Source organism: Notamacropus eugenii, chromosome 3, assembly GCF_028372415.1.
Source record: "Notamacropus eugenii isolate mMacEug1 chromosome 3, mMacEug1.pri_v2, whole genome shotgun sequence".
Taxonomy (NCBI): Eukaryota; Metazoa; Chordata; class Mammalia; order Diprotodontia; family Macropodidae; genus Notamacropus; species Notamacropus eugenii.
Window position 1 is genome coordinate 232,755,337 of NC_092874.1, and position 22,037 is coordinate 232,777,373.

A 22,037-nucleotide genomic window follows, 5' to 3' on the forward strand; every position below is an offset into this window, starting at 1 on the left:
ATGTAATTAGAAAAAGTATTATACTATTTACCCCCAAAATTTTGAAAAACACTTCTCAGAAAGCCCAAGTATAAATGGTAATGTAACAAGAGAAGGAAGATTTAATTCTTATGCCTTTCCTCTTCTGTTGCATTCTGTTCTCAAGCATCTTTTCCCTCTGCTCTCTCTTCTGCTGATTTAATCTACTCCCAGGGTTTTAGCTACTCACCAAACCCATATTTTCAGCCCTGAACTCTATTCTGGATGCCAAGCCTAAACGTCCAACTACTTACTAGACCATACTGGAATGTCCTATCATCATTTAAGCTTAACATGGGCTAAATCAAAGTTATTATCTTTGTCCTAAAACATGCCCTCCTAATATCCCTATTTCTGTGTTCCCCTACAGTCTCCGTGACTCTCTCCCCTTCACATCACACCTTATTGATTCCATCTCCACAATACCTCTTATATCCACCCATTCTTTCCACTTCACAGGATCACAAGAACTTCTGAGTTTTAATCCAGTTCCTCTGACTACAATTCTATTGCTCCTTTCATTAAACTCCACTGCTTTCAACTACCACCAGCAGGGTTCATCCCTTTATTACATTTTGCTATAATTATTAAATTAATTGCTCTAGAACAACTGACTCTATGCTCTTATCTGCAATCCATCCCACAAATGACTGCTTAAGTAAATTTTCATTCATGGCTTTACACTTATCAACAGCTCGCCATGGCTCTATTTTACAGACTGTATGTTCACAAGGCCTTTCATGCACTGGTTCTAAGCTATCTTTTCAAGCCATACTTCACATTATCCTTTTCCAATATGCTACCCCTCTAGCCAAGCTGAACTTACTTCCCACAGCCTAGACCTTTTCCTGGTACCTGTATTCATGGTACCTTTGCTCTGGTTCCTTTATAGTTGAAGTGGTCTATCTTTTCTACTATCTAGTGAAATAATTCTCATCCTAAGGCCAAGCTCCAGTATATTCTCCTGCTCCTCACCTCAACGTTGGCCCCCGGCTAAGCCAGAAGTGATCCCTTCCTCAGAGTAAAGCACTGTTTGCGCTCTCCTATGCCTATGTACTTTAATCATATATATCCACACAATATAGTTACATATATATGCCATACTTTCCCTACTCCTTGAGGTCTGAGACTTATTTATGTCTGTATTCCCTTCACCATCTACCACAGTATTATAAACAAAGTGCTTAGAATTATCTTACAGCTATGCACAAAAGTAAAAAAAAAACAGATATCCTCTTTTTTTCGATTAAAAATAACTTCTAGAAGAGTTATGGGTATTTTCAATATATGAATGAATTATTTTTTTGTCCCTCAAGATGGCAGAGAAGTTGCAAGAAGTAGACATCTAGATTTTCTGTGATAAGAAGAAAACAATGAATACAGTAAAAGTTCCGGCAACTTATTCAAGAAATAATGGAGGAGCTACGGAAGTAAAGAGATAAGGATACCCAAGGGGAAATGGGGAAAAAAGAACAAGGAAGTTGTCCCCAGTCACTCCTCTCTTGATAGACTAAATGACATGACAAACACGTGTCAGTAGGAAACCACAAGATTTAGGCTGGAGGAGGATGAGGAGAAAACAAGTGAGAGAGAAACTGCCAGTTTCTGACTCAGTTTTATGGCTACAGAGGTAAGCAAAAAAGGTTCAGAAGTAAAGGGAGAGCTCACACTGCCCTGCAAGCTACTACCTGACCTGGAACTGAAAGCCACTAAATCTGTTAAGGAGATAGCAGTTTAAGTCCACAAAAAAGATCCAAGAGTCAGGAACTGCTGTCAGTCCCTGTCTCCCCCTACCAAACAACGTAAACCAACATCCCATTATCATGTGTATGTTAAACAGTAAAATCTTAAGACAGTAAAAAAGGGACCTTACACCATTTCTGAGCACTTCACTTCACAGTTCTATATAAGGCACTGGTATTAATGTCATATATCACTGAATAAGTACAGCTTGCAAGGTTAAGGGATGATGTGTTTATGTTCTATCTGCTCATTGGCCCCTGGGTCAGCCAATCTGAACCAGGGCTCCATGGCAACAGGCTCTATCACTAAGAGCTAAGATGAGATTTCTTTTCCTCCCTTTAAAAAAAAAAATATAACATTTCCACAGAAACTGCTGCAAATGTTAGTAAGAGAACACTTTCACAGACATGCAAGAAATATATTCCCAATCTGATATACTAGATATATTAGAAAGCAACTGGCTCTGACAGTGGAATCTATGAAAGTAACCATGCTCATACTGGTTATCTCTCTCAGCACAAAGGCTTGAAGAAAACAAAACAAAAGACTCAGAAATGTTCCCATGTTTTAACTCACTGAAGACACTAATGAACCCCTGAACTACAGGAAAACCAATTCTAGGGTCTATGGGAGGGAGAGGAGGTTTAGCCCTGTTGACATAATTTTATGCTTCCTACATGAAAACACATGGAGTCAGGTCTAAACGCAGGACTATTAACTCCTGATGAACTTTCTCTTTTCTCAAAACGTTATTATATAACCAAAATTCCTTTAAGAGTTAAGATTATTAGATCCCACCATTAGGTATATACTACAAGAAGGTCAAAGACAGAAATGTCACATCTATTATAAAAATATTAATTACAGCATTTTCCTCCTTTTTTGTTCTAGTAAAGAACTAGAAACAAAGTATGGGCCCATTGGTTGGCAAATGGCTAAACAACTTATTGTACATTAATGAAATGACACTTTGCTGCAAGAATGACCACGCTGAAGAATTCAGAGAAAAATGGGAAGCTAACAAAGAACTGATGGAGAGTGAAGTAAGCAAAAGTAGAAAAACAATATTCTATATATGGTTGTGAAAATGTAAATGGAAAGAATAAAATGAAACGGATCACTATGTAGTTATAATTCTAAGCTTGACCCTGGAGAAGAGTTGAGAGAATGTACCTCTATCCTTCATTCTCTAGACTATGAGCACATAATGGTACATATTGATGTACTTGGTTGATGTGTTGATAAGTTTTGGTAAACTGTTTTTTTTCTTTTTCTTTTGAAATGTTTGTTAAAAGGGAAAGTCTTCCCTTTTTCCCCCATAATTTCTTCTGAGCCCACTAGAACAAGGCAATCCTACCTCTCCTCCCTAATTGAGTGTCTAACCCCCTCACTACAGAAGCTATTCAAAACTTTTCTCTTCAAGATTCCCACAGCAAGAAAACTGAGGCCATTCAATGAGAGTCCCTCTTTTCCCCTTCTCCTCTCACATTACTCTAACATGCCCTACTATCTCCTACTTCATTGTAGTGAGGCCCATCTCCCAGCTAAAACAAACACCTCTACGTGTACTCCTGATCTTCTTCTCTCCTCTGTCTTCCAGCAGACTGCCCACTTTTATCATCACTTCTATTTTTCTAATTGTTAATCTCTATTTTCTGGTTCCTTCTCTGCATCCCATTCTCTGCAAGCAAGATAAAGTGTTCCCCAACTTGTAAAAACAAAACAACAGTACTTAATCCTCCCATCCCTGCTAGCCACCTTCTCTTCTGTCTCAGATAAGGTCCTTAACAAAGGACTGCTGTAAGCTTTCTGGTGAGGCTGGAGAGCTAGAATCAGAGGCCAGCTCTCCCTACCCAAGCCATGAGCATATGACCTTTTTGGTGCTTCTGTCCCTGTTGTAGCTGTTCTCTCCTACCATCGGTGAAGGAATTGGAGGAGAACAGAACAGGCCACAATCCAATGAGCTTCAAAAGTCTAGAAAGCTGCCGGTCCTCCAGGGCCAGGCTGGGTGTCCACCTAGAGCTTACCCAAAGCACTGGCCTAAGGATATACCTGAGTCCACAGATTGAGCAAGTGAGACACTGCTTTCTGGATCGACAGCCTGTCAGCTATGACCCATTTAGAAGTCAGTTTGGTGGGGCTTTAGGTTTAAGTCCACTCTCCTCAGGGGCTACAATCACATAGGAAAAGTGTGACCTGGGATATCTGAGGAAACTGTTTGTACTTTTGTCCTTGCTATACTGACTCAGTGAATCTCTCTCTATAAAAGGTCAGTGGGGGGGAAAGAAGGCAGGAAGAACAGAACTAGACGTCTCCACACCCTTGACTCTCACAATCTTCAAACCCACTGCAATCTGGCTGCCGTTCTCATTGTTCAATTGAAACTGCTCTCGAGTTACTAATGATCTCTTAATTGTCAAATCTCATGGCCTTTTCTCAACTCTCACTGTTCTAGACCTCTTGGCAGGACTTGATACAGCTGATTACATTCTTTTTCTAGATTTTAATGGTGCTGTTCTCTCCTGATTCTTTGCCTACCATCGGACTGCTCCTCATCTTTTTTACTATTGTTTATCTTTGTCATGACCACTGACTAGAAGTATTAACTGAGAATCTGTCCTTTTTTCTCTATATACTTTCTCAATTTTTTTTCCTTTATCCCTGCCTTGTGACCTCCCTTATCTGAACTCTCTGTCTCCATGTTGTTTTCACTGTATCGAGTAATTTTTCACAACTTTAACAGAGATATGATTAGGTAGGGAAATAACATGGCCAGCCTCCCCCTCAGCCAATCCCCAGTGAGCTATGTGATACTTCCTCTATTTTCAGTATACGAAATAATTATATGGTGAACTATTAGGCTCTCTGATTTCATTCTTGTCGATACTACAGGCACTGGGGACTCTTCGCTTGGAGCCGTAAGTAGACATTTTTGCACCAAAGAAAGCAGCCAGCTATCCCCTATTCTTGGAACACTTTCCCTTCTTTGTGTCTGCCTTCTAAAACCCTTAGTTTTCTATAATACTTAGTTGAAAAAGCACTTTCTATGGCAGTCCTTCCCTTGCTCAACTATCCATCTCCCAATCCTTACTTCCCCACACTGCTGATGTCTTCCCTATTAAGTATACACTGTATCTACTCTGTAGGGGTAGGTCTCTTGTATATACCTATTTATGCACATCTTGTTATTTTCATTAAAATATAAGCTGAAAGTAAGCACTTTTTATTTTTTCTTTGTAACCCTAGTACTTAGTATAGTACCTGGCAGTCAGCTGGTCAGTCAACAAACATCTATTAAGCACTTATTAGGTGCCAGGCACTGTGCAAAGTGCTGAGGTTACAAAAAAAAAAAAAAGGGCAAAAACAGTCTCTGCCCTCAAAAAGCTCACATTGTAATGGTGGGGAAATATGTAAATAACTAGGTCTATACATGATACAGGTAGTATATATAGATGGCAATAGGAAGGTAAGGTAGGTAAGATCAGAGCTGAGTGTAAGTAGAGGTGAAAAGGCAGAGCATTCCAGGTACCGGGAGAGGGGAAGAAGAGGGGTAAACAGTGAAAATGTAATTAGACAGGAGATGGAATTTTTTTTTCCAGTAATTACAAATAGGACATCAGTGCTGAACTGTACAGTACACAGAGGAAAGCAAAATGTAAGAAGACTAAACATGTAGAAAGAGGTCAGGTTATAATGAGTTTTAAGTGATTTTATCTACTAGATAACTGAGCCAGTAGAACTCAATGAGAAAGGAGTGACATGGACAAGTCTATGTGCTGAAAGAAATTATCTTAACAGGTTAATGGAGAACAAATTGGAATAGGAAGAAATTTGAGGAAGACCAGTTAGAAGGTTGCTGATTGAGTCCAGATGAAAGGTGAAGAGGGCCTAAGTAGGGTTGTGATGTATGAGTAGGAGAAAGGGATGTGGAAAGAGATGTTGTGTAGGTAAAAATAATGAGATATGGCAACAGATTGAATTTGTGGGGCAAGTGAAAATGAGACTTTCAGCATGGCACAAGTTTTGAACCTGGATGATTGGCAGGATGGTGCTATCCTCAACATAGCAAAGCTACAAGTATTTCATGATGTACTGAAAATTCCATTAAGCCTTTTCTATTCTTTCCCCCAAACATAAAAATACAGAAAACTGGACTAAAAGAATATCAGACCAACTCCTAAGAAAAGGATCTGGCTATATCCTCATGGGAAAAGACCAATATGACTTGCCTCCTACTATCAATCAAGCAGACATCCTACATCTCTCATCCTACCTCTTCCACATTTGCTAGAGAATGTCATGCTGTAGAAATCTTAAGTCCTGATAATATTACACTCTCACCAAGGGAGCTATCTGCAAGCTATAATCTACCTAGAAAAACGTAAAATGTCTCCTTATCCTGGCATGCATGTGTTTCACTAATAATTAGTATAACAATACTGGCTGTAATAAACAATTTTGGTCCTAGCCATTGGCTATGCCATAGTGAATGAAGGCAGTAGGCAAAATAATTGGCGATCCAGGTTCAAAATCAGTTTGAAAAAGAGGCCCATTTCCATCACTGCCATCAGCAAAACAAAATAAAATAAAGACAAAAACAAAACATAAAAACTACTCATGGAAGGAAACTGGTCTCAGTATTGCTATGAATTCATTCACTCAACAAATATTTACTAAGTACCTAAAACGTATAGGTCACTATTGTTGTTGTGTTTGTCCTTTTCGAAAAAGACCATGCCATCAGAGAAATGATGACATGACTTGCTCTTGACTTTGTTATGAGTGAGGGAAGGCTGTGTAGGTCACCAGCCTCACTTCTCCTCCTGAGCCATCTGGGTCCAGTGACCAGATATTCCTCAGGATGACTAGAGATGGCCCAGGATGCACTGGGAGACCTTGGACTTTTTAGGCTAGGCCTTTTCATGTACCCACTTAGAAGTGGACAGGCCTCTTTAAGAAGCAGTCAGGGAATGGCCCCTCTGTGGTGGGGGCAGTAAAAGAGGAGGAGGAGAAAGAGCAGCAGCAGCAGCAGCATCTTATCACATAAATGAGTATTGTTCCCCATTTTACAAATGGAGAAGACTCAAGGTGAGAAGCTAAATGACTTTCCAAGTAGTCACTAAAACGTGAATCTAGTTCTTTTAAGTCCTGTGATCTTTCCTCCGCACCATGGTGCCCATGTTAGAGAACTGCAAATTAAACCTCAAATGCACTAAAGACAGGGTTATATAAAAAAACACTACAATAAAATCCTTTTTGTAAAGCAAGAAATGTTGGAAATAACCTTTTTTCCTTAAATTTGCAATCAACCCAAAATATAACTACATTTTTAAGCTTTTTAGTGGGTAGAAATGGGAATCCTGATACTCATAACTTCTAATTTATATGTTTTATAAACTCAGGGGGTAGATTTTCTTAAAGCTGGAAACCCTTGGGAGGAGTTAAGCTGTGTCTTCTTTCAGGGTCATTGTGCTGCATTTGAAGTCAGAAAGGTCAAAAACAATTTCTGACAGCAGAAACAGCCATCAGGCAACTCCAAAGGGGATCTCTCATCAGATCTCTTCAATTTGCCTGAGTTCTAGCAGATCCTGAGATAACTGGAAAGTATGGAAACACAGTAAGAGTCTCAGAAAAGGGAAAAGTCCTTAATGTATCACTATGTCTGATAAATATCTAAAGTCAACCAACAGTTGAAACCAAGAGTAGAAACCAAGAGTAGAAATGAGTCATAAATCAAAACAAAGCTAAAAAGCAAGAGTGCCACCAATAAACTAAAGTCTATTAGTCCAATATCAATAAGAAGTTTTTCTTATACCTTCTCTAAGAAAAAAACAAAAAGCATGGTGGAGTTATCAGTCCCAGAGTCATTAGAGAGAGACTTTCCATGAACTAGAAATAGTGTCAGTGACACACATCCATTTACTGGGCTTCTTCTCCACTTGGATGTATATAACAAAATGGCAAGAAAGCTTCTTGCTTTCATCAAATTTTCACTCTTAAGAGCTCTGAAAAAAATTCACATTCAAACTTTAATAAAGCCAAGATACTCTTTTCTCAGTTCACTCCACTTCTCCTTAATATTCATTAAGAGAAATGCTATTAACTGCCCTTTTTTGGATTTTGCTGATAAGTCTTGGTCATTTCCCTTTCCTCAGGCTTTCTTGTTCAAAGAGCAGTCCAGAAGGGGAAGTTTCCAATCATAGACAGACATTCTATCGAGCAACAGAAGATTTACGGTTTTTAATGCAGATCAAAAAAATGTGAAAGAAAATGGAAACGCCATGACAGAGTAAAACTTGACCCTGGGTAAAAGCTTCATGAAACGTATCCCTAAGCACCAGGTTTTCTGTTTCAGTTTTGGAGTTTGCTGAAGACAGTAACTTGAATTTCCTGGTTTTCACATTTAGCAATTATTGTTGTTAACATTTAACAATTATTGATGTTAACATTATGCTCCAAAGTTTGTAAAGAGCTCCATTTGGATCTCACATTCATCTGATGAGTCAGGAAATCCAAATATTACCATCCACATGTTACAGTTGAAAAAAATCCATACTAAGTGCTGGTCACAGCTAATAACAATTAAAGGCAGGATTCACACCCTGGCTTTCATAATCCCAAGTCCAGCACTCTATCCAAATGCACTTTGGTATATACGGTATACTTTATGCCCTCACAAATGCACCTGGGAAAAAGCTGTAGCATGTGATTGAATTGAAATATAAAACGAGCAGAGAAAGTGAAGTTCTGAAAGAGACATAAAAATTATAATCTTTAAAGGCTAACTCCGAAGCCAAAAAAATGCCCCTTCCTTTCTATGCCAAGGTACATGACTGTAAGTGTGGACTATCTTATAGACTATCAGAGATGTTGATATGTTGGTTGGTTTTGCTGAATTGCTTTTTTCCTGTTTCCCTACCAAATTTTCATTACAAATATTCACTGAGGGAAGCAGAATGAATATTTTCCAAAATGAATACAGTGTACTGTAACAACAGAAAGCATCAACAAAATTGTTTAAAAGAGAGACACAAGGTGTCTATATGGTTTTAAAATAGATAAAAAGGTGATAAAGAAAACCTAACTGCTACTTTAAAAAGCCTTAAAGTGAACGATGGTTATGGGGAGAAACAGACTTTCTAATATATATCAAGACACTCATGACTAAATAAAGCATTTATTAAGCACCTATTGTAACATCAATCTGGAAGAAATCCATTATTTAAAGAGTTACGGTGCTACTTCTAACTTAAAATTTTGGATTATACTTTAATTCTTTGGTTTTTTTAAACTCATAACCCACAAGAGACTTTCTTTTGGTCCCTCAAATATAATACACGATGAGAAGTCACCAAATACACTCCTGTTTAATTCCTACAGAGAAGTCATAGGACTTAACTGCAACCCTAAAAGGAGTACACAAAAATTAGGGAGGGAGAAATTAATTTGTAACAACTTTTAAGCACTAGAGAGGGGATGACAAGTTTTCTTCTGCAAGTCTTCCAAACAAATGACAAAATATATTTCCCTTAAGGGTCAGGGCAAAAGAGACGTACTTAAATGATACTTGTGGTTTGAGTTCTCACCTAAAATAATTTCACTTAAGCTATAGGATAGCTTGGATAATTATAACACCTACCTCCTAGGGATGTTGTGAGGATAAAATGAGATAATATTTGTAAAGCACTTTGCAAAACTGAAAGCACAATAGAAATGCTGGCTATCATGGAAGCAGTTAGTGGGCAAAGTGCTAGACCCTGAAGTCAGGAAAACCTGAACTCAATTCCTGCCTCGGACATTCACGATCTGGGCAAAAACACTGAGCCCCTTTCTGGCTCAGTTTCCTCATCTTCAAAGTGATCAATCTGTAAAGAAGCACCAAATTCCCAACGAAACACTATTTGTAAAGTGCTTTGTAAACCTTAAAATGCTATGGAAATGGTAGTGATGAGGATAATGATAATAGCAACTTAGGACCTAAGATCTCATCTTAGCTTCACAACTGGTTGTGACAACTTAAAATCACTTCATCTGTGTGGACCTCATTTTTCTTATCCGTAAAATTAGGAGGGTACACTAGGATCTATAAGGTCCTTTCTAGCTGTAACAGCCCATGATTCTATGAATTCTAGTATGAAAAATGAAATCTTATTTCTCTAGTTATCTCACAAAAGATTTCCTTTCCCCCGACCTTTTTAAAAACCCTGATACTGTATTCTTTTTTTTTAAAGGGTTGAAAAAAGAACAAACTATGTTTAGATGGTAAGAAATGAAAAGGAAATGAACACAAATTAAATCCCAAAATTTTAAAGGAACTTTCTTTCTTCATAATGCCCAAAATCTTTCATGAGGGCTCAGATTTATTCACCCAAACCCCAAATGGAAAAAGCACCAGTCAACAAACGATCATCTCTCAATTTCAAAGCAATTTTCCTTTTCTTCCTCACAGGCTATTCCTGTCTTTGCTTGCAGACAGGGAACTGCTCCCAGTGACGTCAGACCAGTCTCCCAGCAACGATTAATGAGGGTTGTCCACCACAGGGGTTTCCTCAAAAGCTAGCAAGAAATTATCCACATATTTGCTGCAGTGTCAAAATGCAGGAATGCAGTGGAATTTCTCTTAACCCTTCCAACACCAGAATGACAAGGATTTTCCACTAGGATGCTTTTCTTTAAGCTTAAAGATCATCTTTCTTTTTCCCTTCTACTCCTCCTCCCCAAAAGCAAGCTTAATTACTTATCTGAAGCAATTGACTATGCTATGCGAAACATTAAAGCTCTTTTTAGCAAAATTGAGAGAGCTGGAAAATGTGCATGGCTCTTTATACTTTTTCATATTAGAGAACTGCAAACTCATATGTATAGAATCTTAGGAAACAAGACCAAGAATAAAATCTTATTCTAAAAATAGCCAAATAATAGGAAGGGGAAGAAAATCAGGAATATAGCAAGTCTCTAAAAATCTTTCATCAGCACTTCCTCTCTAATCTCTTCTCCCTCACAATATCCAAGACCCCCTAAGTTTGATTAGTTTACCATAGACTTTTGTAGGCTATCCCTCAAATATCAGTGGTGTTAAGACAGTGTTGCATACAAAATAACTGGAGGCCCAAGCACTCCAACCAAATTCAGGTGATTCACTATGGTTTGAGTCCTCATCTAAAAGAAAATCCAGCACAACCACTACTTAGCCTCACCACAGTCCCATTCTTCCTATTACCAAATGGAGTAGCAGGATATTAATGCAACCACCTACTACTAGGACCTGAGATTACTTCACAAAAACAGTGAATTTATGATTACTAGAGCCCAAAAGCACAAACTAAACTCCAATTAATGGCTGCTGGATTTCAGATGTTATATATAATTGCTAAGGTTTGCAGAAGAATAGGGGTGCTAGGAGTGTTCAGAGGAGGTAAAAAAGAGTAATAAATTGATATAAAAAATTAAAGGAAAATTTCCTTCCCTTCTCCCAAATTCACCTTATCAATTTTGAAAAAATAAATTAAAATTCATTAGCAATAGCATAACATTGGGTTAGCCAAGCTCTGTGCTTTAGCAGTTCTATCTCTGCCGAGATCCTTTGCCAAAAAAGAAGAGAAACAAATTGCATCCCTATTATTAAAACATTCTGTTTTGCCTTCAACCCCATTCACTGACATCCAATTACCACCATTAAGTCACATATGTCAAAAAGTACCAGTTTGAATGGATTTTGCCTCCTCCTTGTTTCTCTTGGCCCCCTCCCTTTCAGGAGAAGGACTGCAAACAAAATCACTACGTCACTGGAGGTGAGGGGAATCCCATCTTTACTCTTCTGAAACCAAGACTAACAAACAGAAAGCAAGCCAATTATAAGCAAAAAATATCTAAAAAGAAATGTAAAGCTCAAAGAGAACTCAAATGACAACTTAAACGTATGACAAAAAAGAACCCAACGTAAAGTGGTCAGATAAATTCTCTTACAGATTATGCCCTGGGAAACTCCAATCCAAAACATCCCCCTAAATGCAGCAAAGGGACTATCTTTCTTCTTGACTGCCCAATTAAAAGCTGGAGATTGGTTACATAAAGACATCCAGGGCACCTGCTTGGTGTAGAGAGCTCTGTAATGACATGGAGGAGGATGTTTACAGGGGATTCCCTCCTTCTGAAAAGGTGCGTCAACAGGATCACCCAAAAAAAAAAAAAAAACCCAAACCAGAAATCATCACTGCTTCTATAAGCAAAATCTGAATGAAACACTGCTGGAAATGATCACGAGAGAGGCAGAGTCTAAGCAGAGCAAGAATTTCTAGCTTTTACGTTATTACAAAAAATAATTTAATCTATTATATAGACTTACCACAATATTTAATAAATTTTAATTTTTCACAGCCTGAGATAGTTGAACCAAAATTTTTATAAAATCTTAATCTGCAAATCACTCCAGTTCCTTCCCTCCGGAAGCTATGGATTTCAAGAGCTTTAAAAACAAGAAAAATTTTAATTAAAAAAAACTCACCTTGGAGCTTCACTTAGACCAGCAGCTAGTTCACATTATTAATGGAGACCTCATTGTAACGATCTGCTGGAATTTTGCCGGAAGAGATTCCTTCTGGGAAACCGGTCTCCTCTCCCCCCTCCCTCCCACCCGCCCCCTTTCCCACCTCCTTCACCCTTGAATGAAATGTTAGTGATCTTCACTGCTGCCTCTCCAGCAAGCTAATTGCTTTGACAAGCAGCTCAGAAACAGACCATGGCCCAGCTGTTCGGAGAGATGTCACCCAGAGCTCTGCCAATAGTCACACACATACCACCACCACCCCCTTTCTCTCCGATCTCATTCAAATACTTCAATGGTATGGTCTGCCTCCACAGAGCTCAGAGGATGGCTTTTAAAGACACAGTAACAACACCTCCCCCCCCCCCCCGCTTTTTTCTTTGCTAGAAATTGCTGAGTTACCATGAAAGATTCATTTTTATGGACAATAATGGAGGGGGGGGAGGGGGGTGTACTACAAGTTAAAAGGTCACCTTTCAAACTACCGTACCTTTCCTCACCAGAAGCCAGTTCAAAAGTACAGGAGCCAGTGGAACAGTACTCTGTTCAAAGACTTGAGGCTAGCCTTGAAAAATATTACCATTACTAAACCCAAATGGCAGGGAATTATTTGCAGCTATGTTTAGTTAAATCATTGTTTTTATTTAGAAAAGGGGGTAGAAGGAGAGAAGAACTGTCATTTCCTTCTCCTGCATCTGCCCTGGAAAAATGGGCAAGCACCAGGGATTATCTGACTGTGGCTAAAGAGCAATGAAATATGAATTCTGATGAAGTATGACTTGACTGGTAGCACTGATCCTAAGGAGAGTTCATGATGAAAAGGTTCACAGTACAAGAAGGGGTAGTGGAGAAACAAAATGGGAAATAAAACTACTAAGCATTCAGAATGGTAGTAGTCCTAGGACCCCTCGATTGCTCTAGGAATGCAAGTCTGGAAGTAACTTTCAGGTCCTAATTTAAAAGCAGGCCAGGTAAAGTGAAGAATTCTGTTGCTGCTGCTATTAGAACTAATAATACTATAGGTACTGTGGATGCTGCAGACAGGATAAATACAGAGAGCATTTGGATTAGCCTTAAGAGAAGAAGCTTAAGAATGATAGTGATATCTGATGTAAACACAGCTAGGACAAGAGATAAGTTCATTACAGAAAGGGCACAGGGATATTCAAAGAAATAAAAAAATGCTTAAGGATCCAACTAGCTTCCATATCTCAAACTTACAGGAAGTAAACGAAAATCACAATTTAATTCTACCTTTAATAATACAGTGAATATATTGACTAGACTTTAAATATAACAGCTTAAACTAACTTCTTAAACCAACACTCATTTGAAATACATTTCCTGCAGTTAAAAAGCCAATATGTTCATATCTTAAAGAATTTTAATGTCCTTTCACAACCTTCACTTTGTATGAATTTTTTAATAGCTAACAGTTTGTTTTTCTGAATCAAACCATCCATATAATTTATCCATATAACCACTCCTTGCTATCCTCCAGATAACATACTATTTTCTGTGATACACATGACGGACAGAAGTAGGGTTCCAATGAACAGCCTCAAAAATCACAATTAAGAGAATCTGAAATGAAATATACAAAAGATGTCCTTCCCCAAACTGCAGCAAAGCGTTTCCTGTTTGAAATGAGATTTGTACATAACAAGAGGATCACCCAGATCTATTCTATTTACTAACCTAAAATTTAAAAGAACATTTCTCAAATTAAGAAAAAAAGAAAATGAGAAGAAAAAGAAATGTAAACAGAAAGGTATGTACCTAAATATAACTTCCTAAGATAAAAGTGTTCTGGATCAAAAAAGTATAAAGTCAGTCCTTCAGTTTTCCTTTTAAAGATTCTGCACAAGCCACTTGACTTCTGCCTCGATTTTTTCATCTATAAAATGGGGCTTTATAATAGCAGCTACTTTCCAGAGTTATGAGGATAAAATGAGATAATACTTGTAAAATACTTCACAAACTTCAAAGCAGTACATAAAGGCTAGTTTTTATTATAATTATATTTAACTATAGATATATATTCAAGCGGAAAATATAGAACTGAAAAGTCTCTTCAAACCTTATTATGCACTTATAATGAAATATTAAAAAAGCATTACCAAAGAAAGGTTATTGCAAGTAATTATTATGTAATCATGAATCAAGTAACTATGAATCTGCTTATTCACAAACTTTTGGAAACAAGGATATGTTCAAAGTACCAGGGGAAGTCCTTGGTATCAGGGTGCATATCAGGCTACCCAGTACTGAAATGGACAAAGCCAAAATAGCATTACTCTAATCATAAAATCAATAGCCCTGCCAGTTTGCATCACACACAACTCTACTCCAGTGGTACATCTGTTGCATGGAATGAGAAAAATATTTCAGGATTTTTAGATTCAATTTTTGAGAAGCTCAAGTGAGGGGGAAAAAAGATTCTCTATAAGAGTCAAGGGTACACAGAGGCCTATAATAACAACACCTACCTATTACTCAGTCATATAATGACATTCAGTTTTTCACAACAACCCTGTGACACAGTAGGGCAAATATTATTATCTCCATTTTACAGGCGAGGAAATAAATCCAAAGGTTAAGTATACATTCAGGTATCACTCAAAAGTCTTAGAAAAGCCACATGAGGATGTTTCCTCTGTATCCTTCCTTGCTTTAACCCTGAGACATGATTCTGTATATTGAGGGAATAAGAGCCTTGCCAGGGCTTCAGAAACCAGCTAAGTCCATAAATACTTCTTCCACACTTTGATATGCAAGAAAATTAAATCAAATGCATAAAGCATCATAAGAGAAATGTTAAGAGTTTAAGAACACCTCATGATATAGACAAATAGAAAAACGTTGTGTACTGAACAAGAAACCAAATAAATCAGTGCATTATCAAGGTAAATCCAAAAAAGCAGTAACAGTGTGTTCATTCACACCCAAAAGATGCAAAAGAAGGAAATGGTATGAAGTCTGTGGCTGGGAGGTGCGATGTAGGACAGTGCTGGTTTCTTCAGCACATGGCAGACTGTGAGTGCACAGATGAAAAAAGCTCCAACATTTTATTTTAGTTAAGAGTTTCAACCTCCTCCCCCACTAAGATCTTTTCCTAGAACTGCTCACAGGGAACAAAATAGCTGACAGATTTGCATTCTACCACCTTTCTTTTTCCTTCTCTCAATTCTTATAGAGATAATAACAAAAATGCTATGGCTAAAAGGAAAAGGAAGAGAAACAGATACTTGAATAATCCACAAAACAGATTAATTGCTGCAAGACCAAGAATGAGATGGAAGTTAAACAAAGAGAATACCCTACAATTAGGGTCTCTGAAAGCATCGGGGGTAGCTTTTCTTTAAGAAGCCCCTGTCATTGCTAGGTAGAATCTTATAGATGCCAACCCAAAGTCTCCAAAAAAGGAACCTGATTATACTAAACTTCCTGAACTGGATCCTGAGCTAGAGAATGATAGAGAACCCTAGAACAATCTTGGCTTTATCAATTTAGTCAGTTATACAACCTAACATATAACAGAATGTGAGAGGTAGAAGGGTCCTCAGGAGCCATTTAGTCCAACTTATATATGAAAGGAAGTCTTCATTTTAACACACTTTGACAAAAGGTTGTCCAGCCTCTGCTTGCAAACCTTCAAGGAAGCAGAACCCACCAACATTTGAGACCATTCTACTTTTGAACAACTTTATTTAAAAACAACTATCAAGCTCTCTGCCTCCCACCCTTACCCCACCCCAGTCTTCTCTCTTCCAGATTAAATACCACCCAATTCCCTGAACTGATCTTCATATAACACGGGCTCAAAACTCTGCCATTTTCTTGGTTCTCCTCTGGACATTCTCTAGTTTATCAATGTCTTTCTTCAACTACAATGCTGAGATCTAAACACAATACCTCAGATGAGTCTGATGAGGACAAATTATAGTGGGACTATCATCTCTCTAATCCTGGAAACGAATCCTCAAAACTATCCCTGTATCAATGCAGTCCAAGATTGCATTAGCTATTGACATTGCTACATTATACTGTTGACTCACATTGAGCTTGCAGCCCACTAAACCTCACAGAGAATTTTTTTTCAGAACAGCTGTCTAATCTTGCAAGCCCATCTTTTACCAGGTGAAGTTATTTTTTTTCATCCAAGAGCAATATTTTACATTTACCCCTACTGAATTTCAACTTATTATATTCTGCTTGTCAAAATTGGATCCTGACTGTCATTCACTGGGTTAACTTGAGCTTCCCAGCTCTGATATTTCTGCAAATTTGATAAGCATGCCATCTAGGTCTTAATCCAAGGAATTAAGAAAAACATTTTTAAAAAACTAGAAAAAAGGACTAGCAAAGGAGCAAGCACAGATCCCTATGGTTACTCACTGGTGACTTCCTACTATACTGACAGTGAATCAATCATAACTCCTTTTTGAGTCCAGTCACCCAACCAATTTTGAATCCATCAGATTGTCTATCTAATTCATATCTCTTCTATCTTCTCCATAAGAATAGTATAAGATAATTTATGAAAAGCTTCCCAAAACCCTGGTAATCTATATCCATAGGATTCCCCTCATCTACTAGTTTAGTAATCCTGTCAAATAAGAAAATGAAGTTAACATTCTATGCTACATGAGGATATCACCTCATCTCATAAGGTTGTCTTAACGATTAAATGAGAACATACATAAAGCACTTAGCAAACCTTAACAAGCTATATAAAAGCTATCATTCCTGCCTTGTATAAATCAGGTTGTAAATTCCTCAAGGAAAGGGGCTATACTTTATTCCCATATCCCCATAAGGGATAACATATAGTTGAGAACACCATAAAAACTATAGGCACATAATATTCACTGGTAGATATCAACTGTTGATAGCTATCAATTGAGGTCATACAATCTTTTCCCCCTCCCTTTCAAATAAAACCTTAAATGGGAGATATTCCAGACCAGGAATCACCAGTCTTTCCCAGGAAGCTCTCTAAAATCAGAACCACTACACTCTGCAAGGAATCAAAATTACAGGTCACCCAAAAGGCAATGGAGGGACGAAGAGTAGAAGCAAAGAGGCTATAGTATACTAACAAAAACTAACAACAACAGTGCAGAAGCACTGTTGCAGGAGAAGAAACTTAAAATATATTATCAAAAAATATATATTACTAGAAAAGAGGCTGGGCCAATGACGGTTTGAGAGTGAGAGATAACTAACAGACAACCTATATGTACCTTGGATATTCAAACAATATCAAGCGAACTAGAGGAAGGCCTCAAGCAAGTTTAGTGAACTCCCTGTGTAGGATTTTGGGGAGCACCATTACCAAGTTACACTAACTGAAAGGGCATAAATATATTAGTTTCCACTGTTGGAAGAATATATACAATGATGAGTTTAAAAAACCCACTGAAGTACTGAAGAAGCTAAGTCCACCACAAACATGTATACATGAGTACATGCAGGTTAGCTGGGGGGAGGGATATGAGCAATTTATTAGCTATGACAGCCTACAAGGCACAGGAGGGGCATCAGCTGTCAGATGTCCTCAGTCTAAGAAAAGAGGTAGAGGTGAGAGCTTCAAAGCACTGGGTCGTCTTTCAGATGAACTAGTGAGCTGTGATCCTCAAAGTAAGGAGCCCTATTCTGAGTTCACAGAATCATAAAATCTACCTTAAGAATCCTTCTAATTTACCTTATCGCTTCCTAGGCATTCAATTATTCAGCAAACATTCAACAAAAACTTGCTGATAGTACTGATTATATACTGGAGAAGATAGAAATATATATGGGATAGACAGTGTATACACTGATAAACAATATAAAACCAAATATGATAAGTGCATAAATGCATTATAAAGTGACAGGAAATCAAATAAGAGACAGAAATCAGTTTTTACTTGAAGTATCAGTGAAAGCTTCCCAGAAGAGGTGCCATTCAAGCTGAGAATTAAAGGATAGGTGTTACACTGACATATCTGTCTCCTGTTCTTAATAATCATAGGGAAAGATCTTGTTTCAGTTTTGTCAAACTTCACTAACTCTCTCAGTAAGTTTCCATCCTATAAGTCAAGCTATCTCTACAAATAATTCTGTACAACCTGAGTGGCTCAAGTGCTGAGGGATCATGAAATTTAGAACCAAAAGTAATCTTTAAGGATCATATAATCTAATTTCCTCATTTATGAGGAAGCTAAAGCTAAGAGAAGTTAAGTGACATTATGGGGTAAAGGATTTAAAGAGTTTGGCGTAATGAATTGAGAAAAGACTCTTAAAAGGGCATAAAAAGATAAAGATAATTTCCCACTGATAGATATAACACAATACTCACAATGCACTTTATATATTTATTCACCTCAATATTCTAGAAAAACAGTATGAGCAGTAGTGAATGACCTAAAAAGTACGATCCCAATCAGAAGTCCTTACCCAATAAATTAAATCTGCTGAAAGAGCCTGAAGATTTAACCACTACATCTCTATGAAAGCCTTTACCTCCCTCCCTTTACCAGGATTCTCAGTGGAGAAGAGGAGGGCAAAGCTGGCAGAACTGCCGTTTCCTCACCATACCCCCCCAAAGCCATCTGAAATATCAAAGCTTTGAGGACATTAAAAATGACTCATCTACCCTCACAAAAAGTTGATAACCCTTTCTAAGTTTAAGGTCACCAAGGCAAATGCATGTGTAACATGGGTTTAAAAGAGATGGTAAACAGTTCTAAAGATAAGATGGGCACTTGGTTCTGAAAATCTCAATGAACATAGCATGCTCAGAATTCAGATTTACGAGTTACACAGCTATTAAGTATTCGAACCCAAGTCTTCCTGACTCTAAGACCAGTGCTCTAATCACTGCTCCATGCTGCCTTTATTGCAACATCCTTTATGCTTGTTCTTTATTCGATATATGCTGAACCTCCTTACACCCGCCAGCTCCACTGCCTTCTACATGATACTCATGTTTAGTTCTTTAGTGGTGTCCCCTATCTCACAGCTAGACTGCATCACTAGTAAAATGTTAGTATTGAAAAAAAATTATCCTTTGCTTTCATGAGTAATCTGAAGACAGTAAAAGAGCTTTGTAATCTCCCAAAAGTAATCCAGTCCACTCTCTTTCTCCTGTTCAACTAGGGGCTCAATTTGCTGTCCACCTATCCCATTTGTCTAGCATTAGATAAGCTCTATACTACTGGACAGCAGTCTACCAAAGTTCATTCTGAAATCTAAGCAACAGATATTCATTCATCCATTTGAAAAAAAGTTTGGGAAAAAACAACCACATTTTAACAAAGTGCTTTCTTTATCAAGGAATCATTACACTTGATTCTAACATTAGTCCCAGATAAGCTTATAGAAGAAGTACAAATTTCACAAAAGAGGACAAAGATGGGAAAAGCAGACAGACTGGATCAAGCATAGATGATATAACTGTAAGGGTTTTGAGGGACCAACATAGGACGTATGGGAAGGAAGGGCAGATATAAAAGGCATGAGGAAAAAATTGACACCTTATTAATAAGGAAAAAGTGACCAAAAGAATATTGATAACTACTTATATGTCTACTTTCTTATCTACACAAAACCTCTGAAAGTCATTTATAAATGAACCTAGAGCATATTTGATGAAAGTTTTAGAAGAGAACAAGCAGACTTTCTCAAGCAATACCCAACAATGGAATACATTTTCAACATTTCACAATTAACTGGATGATAGAGAACATAAGATCCCATGGTGCTTTCTATTTGTAGATTACACAAAAGCACCTGATTTAGTGAAATAAAATAGAACCTTACAGCCTGTTTTACGAGCTACCACCTATCTATATATATGCATCAAGACCATTCAAGATTTCTTTGGAGATGAAACAACAGAAATAACACTATTCCTCTGATAATAAACATCAGGTGAGGCACAAAATTGGGAGATATAATTGCCATTGTGAAGGATATACAATATGGGATTCCATATACAAGAAGGATTCCCAGTAGATAATAAGGCTCTCCAGATGTTCCTGTTTGTGGACAACTTTGGGTTAAATGCATTAAATTCCTTAAGATTGTAGGATCTTTAGGAAGAGATCTGTAATTTCTCAAAGGAGTTCAGCCAATCTGTTCACAATCATTTTATGTTAATAGAAAAATTAATTTATATTTTAAATATCTTTAAAACAATAACGATCTCTACAAACTGAACCCTTATTTCTTTGTAATATGAATTTGTCCCATTTGCAGAAATGACCTGTTACCCACTGAACCGGTCCAATAGTAAATCAATAGATTGTTATGTGTACAATAACCAAGAAGGCATTATTTAGACAAATTGGGGGAGAGGGTGTCAAAAAAGGAGAGGAAAAAAAGAAATACCTGCTCTTGAAAATTGTACTCCACTTTGGGAAACAAAATATACACATATGAAATTACTTAAGAAAATTTACAAAACAATAAGCAATATCAAACTAGTACCTTCATACTGTAATAACAGTATCCTATTACTTCCAGGAACAAATATATTTGGCATTTAAAGAATTTCATAACCTAGTCCCTTTCAATCTTTCCTGTCTTCTCACACCTCACTTTTCTCCATAGTGACACAGGCCTCTTTGCTGTTCCTCAAATAGGACAGTTCATATCCTGCTCTTGGTACCTTCACTGGCTGTCTCCCACACCTGGAATGCTCTCCCTCCTCATCTGTCTCCCAGCTTTCCTGGATTCCTTCAGTTTCCAGATAAAATCCTACCTTCTGCAAGAAGTCATTCTTAATCCCTTTTAGTGCCAGTGCCTTCCCTCTAATGTTATTTTCAATTGATCTTGAATGTAGTTTGTTTGCACATAGTTATATGCAAGTTGTCTGCCCATTAGACTGTGGAATCCTTGAGAGAATGGGCTGTTTGGAGTTTGGTTTGTTTTGGCAGAGAGATTTTCTTTGAATCCCTAGCACATTGCCTGATACATAGTAGGTGTTTAATAAAGGCTTACTGACTTGAGTAAAGAAGTGATAGCTTGGTAAGCCCAATCAGAGATAATTTCCTGGAAAAGGTTCATTTTGGACTGTACTTTGGAAATGCTGGCCAAAGACTCGCAAGAAGAAAGGCACTTAGGTTAAATAAGTGACATGTAAGAAGGAATGAGCAAATTATGGAAGTGGGAGAAGATGGAAAAGTTTAGTTTAGCTTGCCTGGCAGACACAGTCTAAGGATCTATACTTAATGAATTTTAAAAGAACCCAAATAGTTTTGAAGTCCAAGGATACGGTTTGTGCTTTATTACACAGGAAACCATCCTAGGTTCTTTAATAGGAGTAGGGAATGAACCTATGATTTCAGTGGTATAGGTGACTCTTAGATGAGGAAACTTTTTTTTTGTACATATTTTGATATTTTATCAATTACACACAAAAACAATTTTTAATATTCATTTTTTAATTTTTACATTTAAATTTAAAAAAATTTTGAGTTCCAAATTTTTTCCTTCCCTCTCATCCCTCCCCCCCTTCCTAAGACAGTAGTAAATAATTTGATATAAATAATTTGAAATAAACAAATGAGAAATGAAAGGTTTCTCCAAAATATAGGATGTGAACAAAAAGAAAAGCAGCTGCTCTGATGTGTTAATAAATGTTTGTTGACTAATTGATCTAATAGAGACTAAGAAGGTTAAAAATGTAACTCAAGGTCAAAAATATAAACATTTTTCTAAAAAAAAACCAACTATAAATAACTAT

The 22,037-nt window shown here is 37.4% G+C and overlaps 1 protein-coding gene across 20 annotated transcripts in view; it reads right to left on the reverse strand.

The window, feature by feature from the left end:
• R3HDM2 (R3H domain containing 2) overlaps positions 1-22,037 on the reverse strand; it is a 139,585-nt gene that overhangs the window by 69,216 nt on the left and 48,332 nt on the right. For 3 of the 20 annotated variants that reach the window (XM_072655140.1, XM_072655155.1, XM_072655137.1), the window contains one exon: positions 12,107-12,226. The exons of the other annotated variants lie outside the window; for them this stretch is intronic. The gene's annotated coding sequence lies outside the window, so the exon portion shown is untranslated. Of the gene's footprint in view, positions 1-12,106; positions 12,227-22,037 lie in introns of those variants that run through there. 20 annotated transcript variants of the gene reach the window in all.